Source organism: Benincasa hispida, chromosome 12 (assembly GCF_027475165.1).
Source record: "Benincasa hispida cultivar pf3 chromosome 12, pf3_genome.v1.1, whole genome shotgun sequence".
Classification (NCBI taxonomy): Eukaryota; Viridiplantae; Streptophyta; class Magnoliopsida; order Cucurbitales; family Cucurbitaceae; genus Benincasa; species Benincasa hispida.
In genome coordinates, this window is record NC_143489.1 from 76,137,266 (window position 1) to 76,150,949 (window position 13,684).

The window sequence follows — 13,684 nt, forward strand, 5'->3', positions numbered from 1 at the left end:
TTCAAGAACAAATGTTTAACCTTGAGAGAATTAAATTTACGTTCGAGAGAAAGAATCAAAAGAATATGTGAAAAATTATACTAGTCAAAATAGGAATAAAATCAAATTTATTTTACACATATTAAATTAATTTTTTTTAAAAGATATTGTAATTAAAGTGTAGGGTAGGGGAATTGAACCTCAAACCACGAGGTTGATACTATGAACACTAACGTTAATACATGACTACTCGAAATCAATCACTCAGGAATATCAGAAAACCATGAGAAGGAAAATTGCAATCCACCCTTGAGAGAAGAGAGTATATATATATTTTGATTCTTGAACGGTTAAAATGTCCATTTTAATCTAAAATTATGTCGATTGATTTTTTTTTTTACTTCGGAAAAGAAACTATTTACATGAGCATATATTCAAATAAGCCATAATGCAAAGAAAAGCACTCGAAAGGAGATTTGAAAATGACAAAATATTTATTTATGAAATATTTGTTTTTCTTTTTGATAAGATGTGGATCGGAAGAATCGAACCTTTGACTTCGAGATTGATAATAAACATTATATCAATTGAACTAGGCTAATTTTGACAGTTTATAAAATATTAAGGATGAAAATTTAAAAGAAATTTTTAGGGATCAAATTATTGACTTCCTATTATATATTTGATTATGCGCTTATGCTTAATTTTTTTTCTTATAAAAAAGGTAATGTAATATAAAAAAGAGAAAGACAAGTTTTGTTTAACTTAAACGGAGTAATAATAAAAATAAATACATGTCGATTTTTTATGATTATTTTAATTATCACCACATAAGTCAAAACGAGCATAATTCAATAGACCAAGAGAAAGATATCAGGTATGTAGTTCAAATTCTCTACTCCTCTATTATATTAAAAAAAAATGATAACACTATAGAAAACAAAGCATTTTTGTAATAAGTAAAATTAAAATAAAGAAACAATTTATTAATTAGATCGTAAATAAGCAAGGGTTAACCTAATCATAATTAAACTAGTTAATATATATATATTCTTGATCAAAAGATCAGATGTTCGAATCTTGTCACCCTAAAATATTATTTAGTTAATATATATATATATTCTTGATCAAGAGATCAGATGTTCGAATCTCGTCACCCTAAAATATTATTTAACAAATAAAGATAATAAGAATAAAAATCGTCATTATAAATTCTTTTTATTTGTTTTAGAAGTTTGAATTTTTACCCTCCCTCATCATAATTAACTTTTTTAAAAAAATGTTATATATCTAATTATATTAAAAAAATTCTATGTTCATAAACATTGTCGTTGATTCAAATTTCCTTTTTTTAAAAAAGGACTTACCAGGTAATTTTTGTTTATGGTATATTTACAAATACATATTTTCTTCCCAAATTAAATTAAAAAATTTAGAAAAACTATAATAATATATTTGTTAGCTAAAATGATAACATAATGAATATTATTACAAAAGCATGCTTGTCTTTGATGAAGAAAATTATTAATAAACACACACACACAGCTTGAATTGGACACCATGAAAAAGCAACTTTGAAATTTATTGCTTTAAAAGTTACCAAAGTGGTAAAATTATGTGAATTACTAAAAGTTTATTTAAATGTTTAAAATGATAAGAAACTATTTAGATTTTATCTCCTTTAGAATATGATCAAGGTTTCTTTCTTTCCTTCTTTCTTTTTTTAATGGCCAAAGTTAGGTTTCAATCACCCTTAAAAAAAAAAAAAATATTAGCATGATCAAAACCTTAGGTTAAATTTTTCTTCAAAAAAACAAGATATTTGGTTGTTCATTCTCAAATCGTGATACTCTTAAATGATAAGTATATAGTTTGTCAACATGAAAACTCGACAATAATTAACATATATTTTTATTTTATGAAAGTTTAAATTCCTATACCCTCAGATTTGTTATACTTACAAAATAAAGTATATAATTTAGACGCTCTTTAGAGTTGGAAAAGTTTATAAAATAACTTTGACTAACTTTATTTTTAATGACATCATTAAAATTGTTAATTTTAATTTTTTTTTTCAATGGTTGTTGATGCAAAAAAGAATAACAAGAGGATTTGACCATTTAAATCTGGATTGACAATGGTATTTTTCATTCAATATGCTTTTTAGGAAAATTCTCAAAAAGTCAAAAAGTCACCGAGCATAAAGTTACTCTAACCTAAGCATATTTAATTTTGAAGTTCCTATTATTGAATTATCGAAAAAGAAGGTGATAGCTGTCAATTCTTTTAAATCTTTCTTAACCATACTCTCATTTTAAAGTGATATCAGTTCATTCATGTACCATTTCTAAACTCAGGCATTGCATTTTTTAAAGTGATCATATTATATAATTTTTTCAAAAAAAAAAAAAAAAAATTCCCCTTAGTTAAGAATCTTTTAAACCCTCCCATAGCAATTCCAATATGAAGCTTTAGGGGTGTTTGGGGTAAGGAATTGATTATATAGTCCTATGTTATTAAGTGCAAACTATTTTAGTTTGAGAAGAAAATAGTAAACACTGTATTAAAGAATAAAAAAATAATAAATGTAAAATAATAAAAATTAAGATTGGTAAAAATCCTCGCGGGGTCCGTCCTGAATCCTCGATTTGACCGAGGGGGTCAAATCGGGGATTCTAATTGGATACCCGGTCAAGGATGGGGCGGGGACGGGGAGGGTATCCCCGACCCCATCCTCGATTATTTTTTTATATCTTTAATATATAAATATAAATAAATAAATAATATATATATATATATATTAATTACAAATATTTATATAATTATATTTATCTAAAAAAACGGGGATGGGCCCTCGCGAGGACGAGGAAGGGGAGTTCTGCCCCGCCCCGACCCCATTGCCAACCCTAAAAACTGTAGTTGTAAATGTTGTAGCAAATAGATTTTTAAAATAGTGTTGACTCTGGCTAATTGGAAACTAAAAAATAATATTTGTTGTAGCAAGATGTGGTTATTATAGTATTAAGATATTTATGACCCAAAACGCCCCTTAATATTTAGGATTTTCAAAAGTACTATCAATTATTTCTCAAGAGTTTTTGATATTGTTTTCTTTAATTCTATATTATTTTTTTTCCCTTTAGTCGAGTTAAAATTTATTCATGAAATAGACAAAGAGACCTACTAAAAATGACCAACTAAATTGATCTACTAAAAATGTTTATTATACTAATAATTTATAGTCTAATAAAGAGTTCTTTTTGCCCATGTGAGCACAATTCAACAATTAATATAAGATATCTTCTCATGTTCTTGGTTATTATTATTATTATTTTGCTTAAATAATAAATTAAGTCTTTTAGTTTGGATGGATCTATTATATTTGGTCTCTAAAATTTAAAAAGTTAAACTATGACCTCGTTTAAAATTTTTGTAGCGTTTAAAATAATTGTTGCTAAATTGCATAAGGAAGTAAAATAGTGTTTGGTCAATTTTATTTTTAAATTAGAAAAACTAGTTACGGTATTGATGATGATGATGATGATAATAATAATAATAATAATAATAATAATAATAATAATAATAATTATAATAATTATTATTATTATTATTATTATTATTATTATTATATTGAAATTCAACTAATTTTGTTTCTAAATTATTTGATAAAAGTTTAAGAGAAAAAATTGTTATAAAGAAATGAATCAATTAAATTTGAAAATATAGACAAAAATATATTAATATGGAAGAATATTATTATAATATTTATTTAAATGGTTAACAAATTAGAAAATTTTAGAAAAGCTGAATCTAAAAGCCATTACTATCTGTTTTTACATGTTAGTTATAATTTAAAAAGTGATTCTCTTAGATTATTTAATAATTTGATTTAACAAACAATAAAGCGGTTAAGATTTTTCCAAAATCAATTGCAAACAACAATCCCAAATGGCACAATGATTAACTTAAGAAGTGACGATTTGACATGAAGTAACAAGATGTGCCAAAGAATTTAATGGGGCGGATGGAAAAAATCATTTTAAATTAAAGTTTTTGCCTTATAGCTCTATTTTATTGAGTTTTCCTACTCCTTTATGTTATTTTAGGAAAAATTATCCTTCGTTTATCATGTAAACATTTGAATAAATGTCCTAATGGTAGAATTACTAGAGTCAATATTTAGACAATTTAATAAAAAAAAATCAATATTTAGAAAAATAATTAAAATATTTTAAAGTTCATGAACTAAATAAATAACACTAATTAAGTTTATTTATAATTTAACCGAAAAAATGAAAGAATTTAAAAATACATAAACAAATAAAACTAAATTATATATGAGTTGAATTTAGTTATGTTGACAACTCAAAGAAACTATTTATTACAAAAGAAAAAATTTGAGAAATTAAATTCTCTTTAACCAAAAAAACAAACAAACAAACAAAGACTACATTTCGGGGCACATTTTAAATATAATAGTTTGTTTCTCATATCTCACAAATGGTTGAATTGAAAAAGTTAAAATAATAATAATAATAACGATAAATCCTTAGTGTAAAATATTGATTATCTTAATTACATTTAAATTAATATATTAGATATATAGGATGTAAAACTAAATATAAAAAAAAAACTATTTTTAAATATAAAAAAATGAGTCAATTTATTTATAAATATAAAAATATATAACAGTCTATCCGTGATAAAAAAAAATATAGATACTGATTGACATCTATCAATATCTATTATTGGTAGACAATAACATTTTGTTATATTAAAAAAATTTTATAGTAGTTTTGTCATTTAAAATAATTATTCTAAAAAATACAAATAATTTCCAATAAATATATGTTTATATTAGAGAGAGAAGATTTTTCCCCTTTTGACAAGAGAGGAAGAGATAACTTGAAGATTGAAGATCCCCTTTCCAAACATTATAAAAAAACAAAAGAAGAATCAGAAAAAAAAATTAAAAAGAAAAAAAAGAAATGAAGAAGAATAAAACTAAAAAGAAATATTCCATAACCAAGCACCAAAAAAGGAGACAAAAAAGCCAACAAGGTCACAACCCACAAGGGTCATTTAACAGTTAAAAATCCCTAAAAATAATAAAAAAGTTTATGGACCCCACATCATTTTCAACATCTGCCACCCCCACCTTCCATACCTTCTATACTACTTCACACATATATATATATTTAAAATACGATCGCGTGAATTGCATCTATCTTTTTTCAATTCAATAACTGTCACGTGATAAATTTTTATTTTTTCAAAGAAAAATATTATTTTACTATTTTTTTCTTTTATAATCGAAGATAGATGCAACCACTCTTCTTACAGATAAATATTATAAATAATTTTTGAAACTTATTAAGAAAATGAGGAAGTTATTGACAATATTAGTAATAAGGTAAAATTATTGAAGTGAATGATTTGCTTTATCATTATGTGTGTAATATAATTAATGATAATAACATTATTATGGTTAATTTGATGGATTACAATTATATATCATGAATGGCATTATGTATGGTCTTTATTTTGTTTATTAGAGTAGCTTACAATTAAACCAACTCCATACATAACACTAAATGTCAATTTAACACCTAAATCAACTTGACTAAGGCTATCACAAGGTATACCTTAATTAAGACATATTTTTAGCTTGGTACACATTTGTGCTTTTCATTAATCATTTGGCTCGTCATAAGAAATAGCCTATTCTTTTATTACAAGATTAAAGTGTTCAATTGCAAGATGACCTAATTGAGAGGGAGACAATACAAGTTTTGTGGATGGGTTATTTTTGGAAAAATCTCTCCTAACTTAGGAAATTTTCTTTTAGATTCTTAAAATGATTTTAGATATTGAAACATTTGAGTGTGTCTCGATTATTGTGTAGCATGATTGGAATATTTTTGACACTCAATACTATATTAATTTGGTATGTCATCAAAAGTCTATTGATCTAATTTCTTTAAGTGTTATATATTAGTTGCATGCTAAAGTGAGTATAATTCAAATGACATATACATGTGTTAGCGACTAAGAGATTTGTGGTACTATCCCTATTGTACTAATAATAAATGTTATAGGTTAGCTAACAATTATAACAATTATCGTTTTAATAATAAGTGGTGACAGCCGACAACAACCATGGTAGAGGACTAGTGAGAAACCAAATACAACTTTAATCTTCTCAAACCACCATTTTCTCTTCTTTCTAACAATTGAAGTATACGAACTAGAAGGTATAACTTTAATCGTTAACTCTTCTCAATAATAGAAATTAAAGACAACTACAAGTCCATTTTTCTCTCTTTCAATCCAAAAGCTAATGATTGTGCCAACACTGTAAGTTCAACAATAGACTATTTAGGAATGTTGTTAATGACCTCAGTGAACTCATTTCGCACAACCTTATATCTTTGAACTTTATTCGGTTCAATCAAATATACAAACCTGAATTTTCTTGATTGAATCAATATTATAAAACCATAGTGTAGTATTTTATCAATTAAAATCTTAACCATCTCCCAATTTATGTTGTTCATTAAATTCAATCATTAGACTGTTAGTTAAATTGGAAGTGCATCTTTAAAGACTACCATTTTATATTTTGTATTTAAAAAGAGAAGAAAAAGAGTGATATATATAAATATAGCAAAGATCCTTTATATTATATATAACAATAATGACTAGTGTTTGTTGGTATGAAAAATTTATACGTGTTTGTCGTTGCGGGCTCCTAGTCTGCTTGATTTTTGACCCGCCTTTTCTAATGTGGTTTTGCTTTTCGAACTAACACGTGTGAAAATTTTATATACTAGCTAGTGTGGTGTCGAGCCTACTATATGTTGATACTTAAATTAGTATAAAGAGTATATAGTTAAGCTAAACACGCAAAAGTTAGATCAAGAATCTGCTTTGTAGATTATTTACTATTTGCCTTTAGGGTCATCAAAAGAGACTATTTATAATGCTCTCTCTAACAGTCGTTTATGGTTATATGTAACTTTGCACGATGTCAAAGTAGTTTGCATTGCTCGAGGTTGCAAGGCATCAGACTAGGCACAACTCAATTATTTTTCGATTGGTATATATACACTGGTTTAACTGATCGACCCATAACTTGAAGCTCTAAAATTTCCTTTCAAGGACGTACATTTTCCCATGTCACCTATAATTTTTCTGGAGATTTGGACTTTGTTTGGGGCAACCCTCAACAGTGTTCTTTTTTTTTCATGATAATATGTGAAGTGGGAGATCGAAATATCAGACCTCGTGATTGATAGTATGTTGAGCAGGAGATCGAAATCTTAGACCTCATAATTAATGATATAAGCTCATATCAGTTGAACCATGATCGTGCTAAACAATGAGTAGTGTTCTTATTGAAGTGAGAACACCAAAAAAAAAAAAAAATGTACAAATTACATTTATCTACCAAAATTTGAAATGCTACCATGGTAGATTGTAACGTCACATTTTGCACAACATGCTTATTGCTCCAAGAAAACTCCCTTAACATGTATGGTATAGGTAAGTTGTAAAATGACTATTACTCGTATAAATAAACTTATTAATTAGGTCATTGCAACAAATTTTAAATGTGAAAACGAGCTAAATATGTAAAAACAAATATTTTATCTAATTATATTCTTATACTAAATAAAGATTAACAATTCAATTTCAATTTACATTATGAATTTTTTTCCGAAACATTAAATGTATGCCTGGGTTTGATGTTACTGAGAGGATAAAGTTTTTTACGGATGTGCCTGAGCTCGACGCCATGAGAGAAGGAGGCAGGATGCTTTAAAGCTCTGATACCATGTAAGGATGATGAAGAAAAGGTAGGTAAATGATCACAGTCAAGGTCTAAACGATCATTGAGAGATGAAGGCTAAACGATCGTTAAGGGAAAGACTAGACGATCGTGAAGAGAAAAGTCAAACAATCGTGGTGAAAAAGGCTAAATGATCGTGGTCAAATACATAGACGATCGTTGAGAAAAGAGTGAACGATAGGGCAGACGTCTACACGATAAGAGAAAGCATGTAGATGATGGGTGGAAAGACTGCATGATTAAGTTGATCGTGTAGGCGACAGAAAGTACATGATTGGAAGTAGACGATTGGGTTGAAGTGTACACGAAGGAGAGAACACGATATGACTTAGATGATAGAGGAAAGTTACTACACGATTGGTAGAGAGCATAAACGACAGAAGAAATTTGAGTAAGACGATCGACCTTCAAGACTGATGACGATCATTGTGTAGCGATATTTATTTGCATAATAGTGCTACATGGCAGAATGTTAATGGTTTATAATAACAACCATGAAAGAAAAATTACATATTAGTGGAACATGAAGCAAAGGAAGAAAAATGCAGAAAAACGAAATGAAATCTGTTATAATTCTTCATTGACACTGAACTCATTTATCATCCCCCCACAAGGGAACGAGGAGCTGCCGCTACTGTAAGCTTGGTCTTCAAACTGAGATAGCGAGGACTTGGTAATGCTTTGGTCATGATGTCAGCTAGCTGATCCTCAGAGGGAAGAAATCGAACTGAGAGCTATTTTGAGGCAACCTTTTCTCTGAGAAAGTGAAGATCAATCTCAAGATGTTTTGTGCGATTGTGAAGCACAGGATTGGCTGCCATGTAGGTGGCGTTCAGATTGTCACAAAGCAGCAGAGGAGTGGATATGTTTTTGACACCAAGTTCGGTGAGAACTGATTAAATCCATAACACCTCGGCAGCAGCATTGGACAAGCCACGGTATTCTGATTCGGCACTGGATCGAGAGACGACCTTTTGCTTAGAGAAGCTCTATGAAATGAGGCTTGAACCAAGGAAGACACAGAAACCACTTGTGCTTCGCCTATCATCCGGATAGCTAGCCTAATCAGCATTTGTGTAGCACGTCAGAGCCAAAACAGGGGACTTTGTTAGAAGAATACCATGATTGGCCGTGCCTTTGAGGTACCGAAGGAGCCGTTTTGCTGCTTGAAGATGAGAAGATGTTAAGGCGTGCATGAACTGGCAGAGTTTATTGACACTGAAGCTAATGTCTGGTCTGGTCAGCGTACAATATTGAAGTGCACCAACTAGGCTTCTATATTCAGAGGGGTTGTCCAGCAATTGTCCATCAGTGAGGAATAGTGAGGCGCCAACAACCATTGGAGAGTGAATTGGCTTGCAGTCAGTGAGTTGTGCACGATCAAGAAGACTATGAATATACTTAGACTGAGACAAGTGTAAATGGTCTGAAGAGCGAAGCACCTGAATGCCAAGGAAAAAGGATAGATCACTGAGATCCTTAAGTGCAAACTGAGTATTCAAGCAAGTGATAAAGTGCTGAATAGTGGCAAGGCTATTTCCAGTAACAACTATATCATCAACATAGATAAGGAAAATGATTAAAGTATGGGAGTTGCGGAAAATAAACATTGATGTATTAGACTTTGCATTAGAGAAACCCCATTGTGTCAGGCAGGAGCTGAACTTGGAGAACTGATGCGTTATTTTATGATGTGGAATTATGGATGAAATGCGATGATGAAAATGCGTTGAGCACTCAAGTTTGCTCAGTGGAATCCAAGTATAAACCCCACTGAGTTTCCTGGTAAGTCCAGGGTCGAACTCAGGGACTTGGGAAAACAATATGCGATGGTAATTTCTCAGAAGACTTTACGGTAACCAAATAAATCAAGTAGTTGTTGGGAATGTTGTTTGCGGTAATAAAAATAAACAAATACGACGGAGTTCGAAAAGAGTTGATAAAACGGAAAGTGCAATGAGTATGCAGTGAACGGGTTGAGAAGGGTTTCGGCTAACACTTCCTAGGATGCGTTCATGCTATGCGATCATGCAACACATATATAATAGTAAACCATCTCTCGATGCGAATGCTACGGCTTCTAATGCTAGAACACATGTGATATATGTGATAAGTCTATAGGACCTACACATAAGCCTCTATTCTTATTTATGCGATGACAAAATGACACACACAAATAAGGTGACCACATAATATCATACCTATCTCTAGGGTGCATGCGATGCAGGTTGACAAACAGAGCTTATCTTTAAGTCCCTATCTCTTGTTTATGTAGATCTAATCTTGCTTTCTCGAGTCTAGATTCTAACCTAGCTCTCTTAAGTCTCAGATTCTTTCTTTAGACTCTCTCTCGAGTAGCTCTAAAGAGGTGTTAGGCACAATATAAAACAAGATAATCACATGCGATGAAGATCCTAGGTCATGTTAGCTTAGTTCTTCTCAACCCATTCGATAAGTTTAGCTACTCATGCGTGTTAAGAGAGTGAACAAATGTAGAATAAGAACTTTCATTGTATAAATGTAAAGTTGAAGTACAAAATAACAATGCAAGAAGAGAATAAAGAGCCTGGTAGCAATCTCTTGCTTCCCAGGCTTTTACACTGTCTTTTCTACTCGTGTTCAAAAGATAATCTCGCTCTCGCGAGAATCGGCCCGCTCTCTGCTTTCTATGCCTTTAGGTTTTCTCTCGAATTGCCCTGAGCGATCTTCCGGCTTCTCGGCTCTTCTCTTGCTCCGCCTTAAAAAAAAAGAAAAACTATGAACAAGGCTAAACTATGGAAAAATTTATCTAAGTATCCGAACTACTGAACTCTTTTTCTGAAAGATGCCTTCGGTATTTATAGAGCTTTAGGGTGAAAGGTAGCTTCTCTCTTATGATTGCACAGATGGGATGGCTTTAATTCTTTGACTGATGCGCCGAATATTTGTCACCGAAAAGCTGAATGTACTTGTTATCGTTAGCGGCTTTCAACTTATCGGATTCGACCGTCATAAACTTTCTATCCCATCGTGATTAATTATGCTTTTCATCCAGATGCGCTCACCAAGTTGCGTCGGCTCTATGCGGTAATCCTTCTTAAGCAGATGTTTGTGAATACAAATCACCACAAAGTCTTGCGGTAATGCTGCGCTCGACCATTGATTTCTTATGATCGCGCTTTTCACCTTGCATTAATGCATATTCTGCATTAAAACAAAAAAGTTAATTGTTTCTATGCAATGGACGCATGCGACCGCAATGTTATGAACTTAATGCTTTTTGGACGCAATCTAACATATTTTATCAATGCAAGCCAGCATTGTTTAAAAACTTAGCACTGTAATAACGTGCATTTCTGCCCGTTATCAAGAACCATGCGCGAGGGTTTTGCTTGAGGCCATACAGTGCCTTGTGTAGCAGTAATATGTGATCAAGGTGTTTGTCACTAATAAAACCAGGAGGCTGCTTGATGTATACTTCCTTAGATAGATCACCATTGAGGAAGGCATTATGGACGTCAAGTTGCCTAATGATCCAGTCTTGGGACAAAGCTATTGACAGAACAAGTCGAATGGTGGTAGGCTTGACTACTGGACTGAAGGTCTCGAAGTAATCGATACCATAGTCTTGGTTGAAGCCTTAAGCAACCAAACAAGCTTTGTATCGATCAATCTCACCAGATGGAGTTTGTTTGAGTCTGAACACCCATTTGCTCCCAATAACTTTTCGATCCTGGGGTAGAGCTGTAAAAGACCACATATTATTTCTTATGAGTGCTTCATATTCCTCAAGCATTGCTTGTTTCCAGCTTGGATGAAGAAGAGTTTCCTTATAAGATCTTGGTTTTGTTTTATCCAAGTCAGTAACCTCGGACAGCCACGCCTTTGGTTTGAAGATTCCCATTTTAGACCGTGTGATCATGGGGTGGTTATTAATTGTGAAGGGTAGGGGTGGTGTTGGTTCAGAGGTGGTGGGGATGAGGTGTGGGGAAGCAGTGAGAGTAAAGGTAGGTGGTGGTGAAGGAGAGGGAACAGTAGGGGCTGGTGGATTGGTTGGTAGTTCAGGTGATTGGTTGAGAGGTGTAGCTGAAGGTGTGGGATGAGAGGAGGATATTGGTGTAGAAGGATGTAGGTGAGGGGAATAATGGTGATGAACTTCGTTGCTTTCAGAATTGGCAGGAACCTGATGTGGGGAAGAAGAAGCAACTGGAATAGAAATGGAGAAAACTTATGAGGAAGAGGGTGAGGAAGAAGGGACTGAGGGAAGGTTATCAAGAAAAGGAAAGACATTTTCATTAAAAATGACATGCCTAGAAACATAAATTCGACCGGTTGTGCGATGGAGCCAAAGATACCCTTTATGTAAAGATGAATAGCCTAAGAATATGCACGGATGTGATCTATATTGGAGTTTATTGTCATTGAACAGTCAAAGGAAAGGAAAGCTGGTGCAGCCGAAGACTTTTAGGAGCTGGTAGTCAGGAAGTTTGGAGTACAACGTTTCATAGGGTGACTTATTGTCAAGAATAGGCGTAAGTAGACGATTGATAAGATAGGTGGCAGTATGGAAGGCAAAAGGCCAGAAGCTATGTGGAACAGAGGAGTGAGCAAACATGGCTAGACTAACTTCAACGACATGCCTATTCTTTCGTTCGACAGTGTCGTTTTGTTGGGGTGTGTAAGGACAAGAGAGACGATGGATTATGCCAAGTTTGTCTAGTGTAGAAGAGAGAGCTTTGAAATCCCCTCATCCATCAGTTTGGATCGACTTAATGGTGATGGAGAATTGATTTGAAATCATAGCCTGAAATTTAAGAAAACAGGGTAAAAATTCATATTTAGTTTTCATTGTATAGATCCAAGTGAAACGAGAGAAAGCGTCGATAAAAAGCAAGAAAAATCTATCTACATTAATTGAATTGATTGGGGAAGGACCCTATACATCGGCATACACTAAGTTGAAGGGAGAGGGTGGACGAGAATTAAACATTTGAAAAGGTAAACGATGGCTCTTGGCCATTTGACAATGTTCACAACTGATACATTGGACTTATTTTTGTACTTCAGTTTGCATTTAGATAACACATAGTGAACTACTGAAGGAGAGGGATGTCCTAAGCGACGGTGCCACAAGGAGAAATCCATGAGTGCAGAGATGAAAACAGTTGGATGAGATGAAGGATGAACTGATCGTGTAGTTGATGGATTGACAGAGAGCTTGTATAGGCCACGATCAAGTGTGCCCCGGAGGAGTGGACTCTTAATTTGGAGGTCCTTCACAATAAAGGAATCATGAAAAAATTCGACATAAGCATTGTTATCATAACACAAACGACCATGATAATTAAATTTCGAGATATCGAGGGTGTGTGAAGAACAGAGTGAAGATGAATAAAAATGTGTGATGTAGATGAAAGGAAAGAAGCAGAACCAATGTGAGAGATGGGAAGAGACTTACCATTTTCTATGACAACTTGTTCACCACCATAATAAGAGATAGGTTGTTGGATATTGGATAGGTTAGGGGTCATGTGATGAGTGGCACCGGAATCCATATACCGGCCTTCATTGAGGTGATTGGTTGTTGGAGTAGGGGGTAGTAATGTAGGACAGCGGCTGTGGTGGGATTGGTGTGGCTTAAGCAAAGTGAGCTTAAGGATGTTAGATGGTTTTATATTTTCGATTGTCAACATTGTAGCATGATAAAGTTGTATGGCCAAACTTGTTACAAATTTGGCATTGCGGGTGATTGGAGGATTGAGATGGTTGATGGGTTGTTGTTCGTGGAGCTTGGGTGGATGGTCGATGAGGTGTATAATTCGTAGCAAACATAGCAGAGAAATGAGGATTAGAGAGAATACCTGGAAGAGCTTG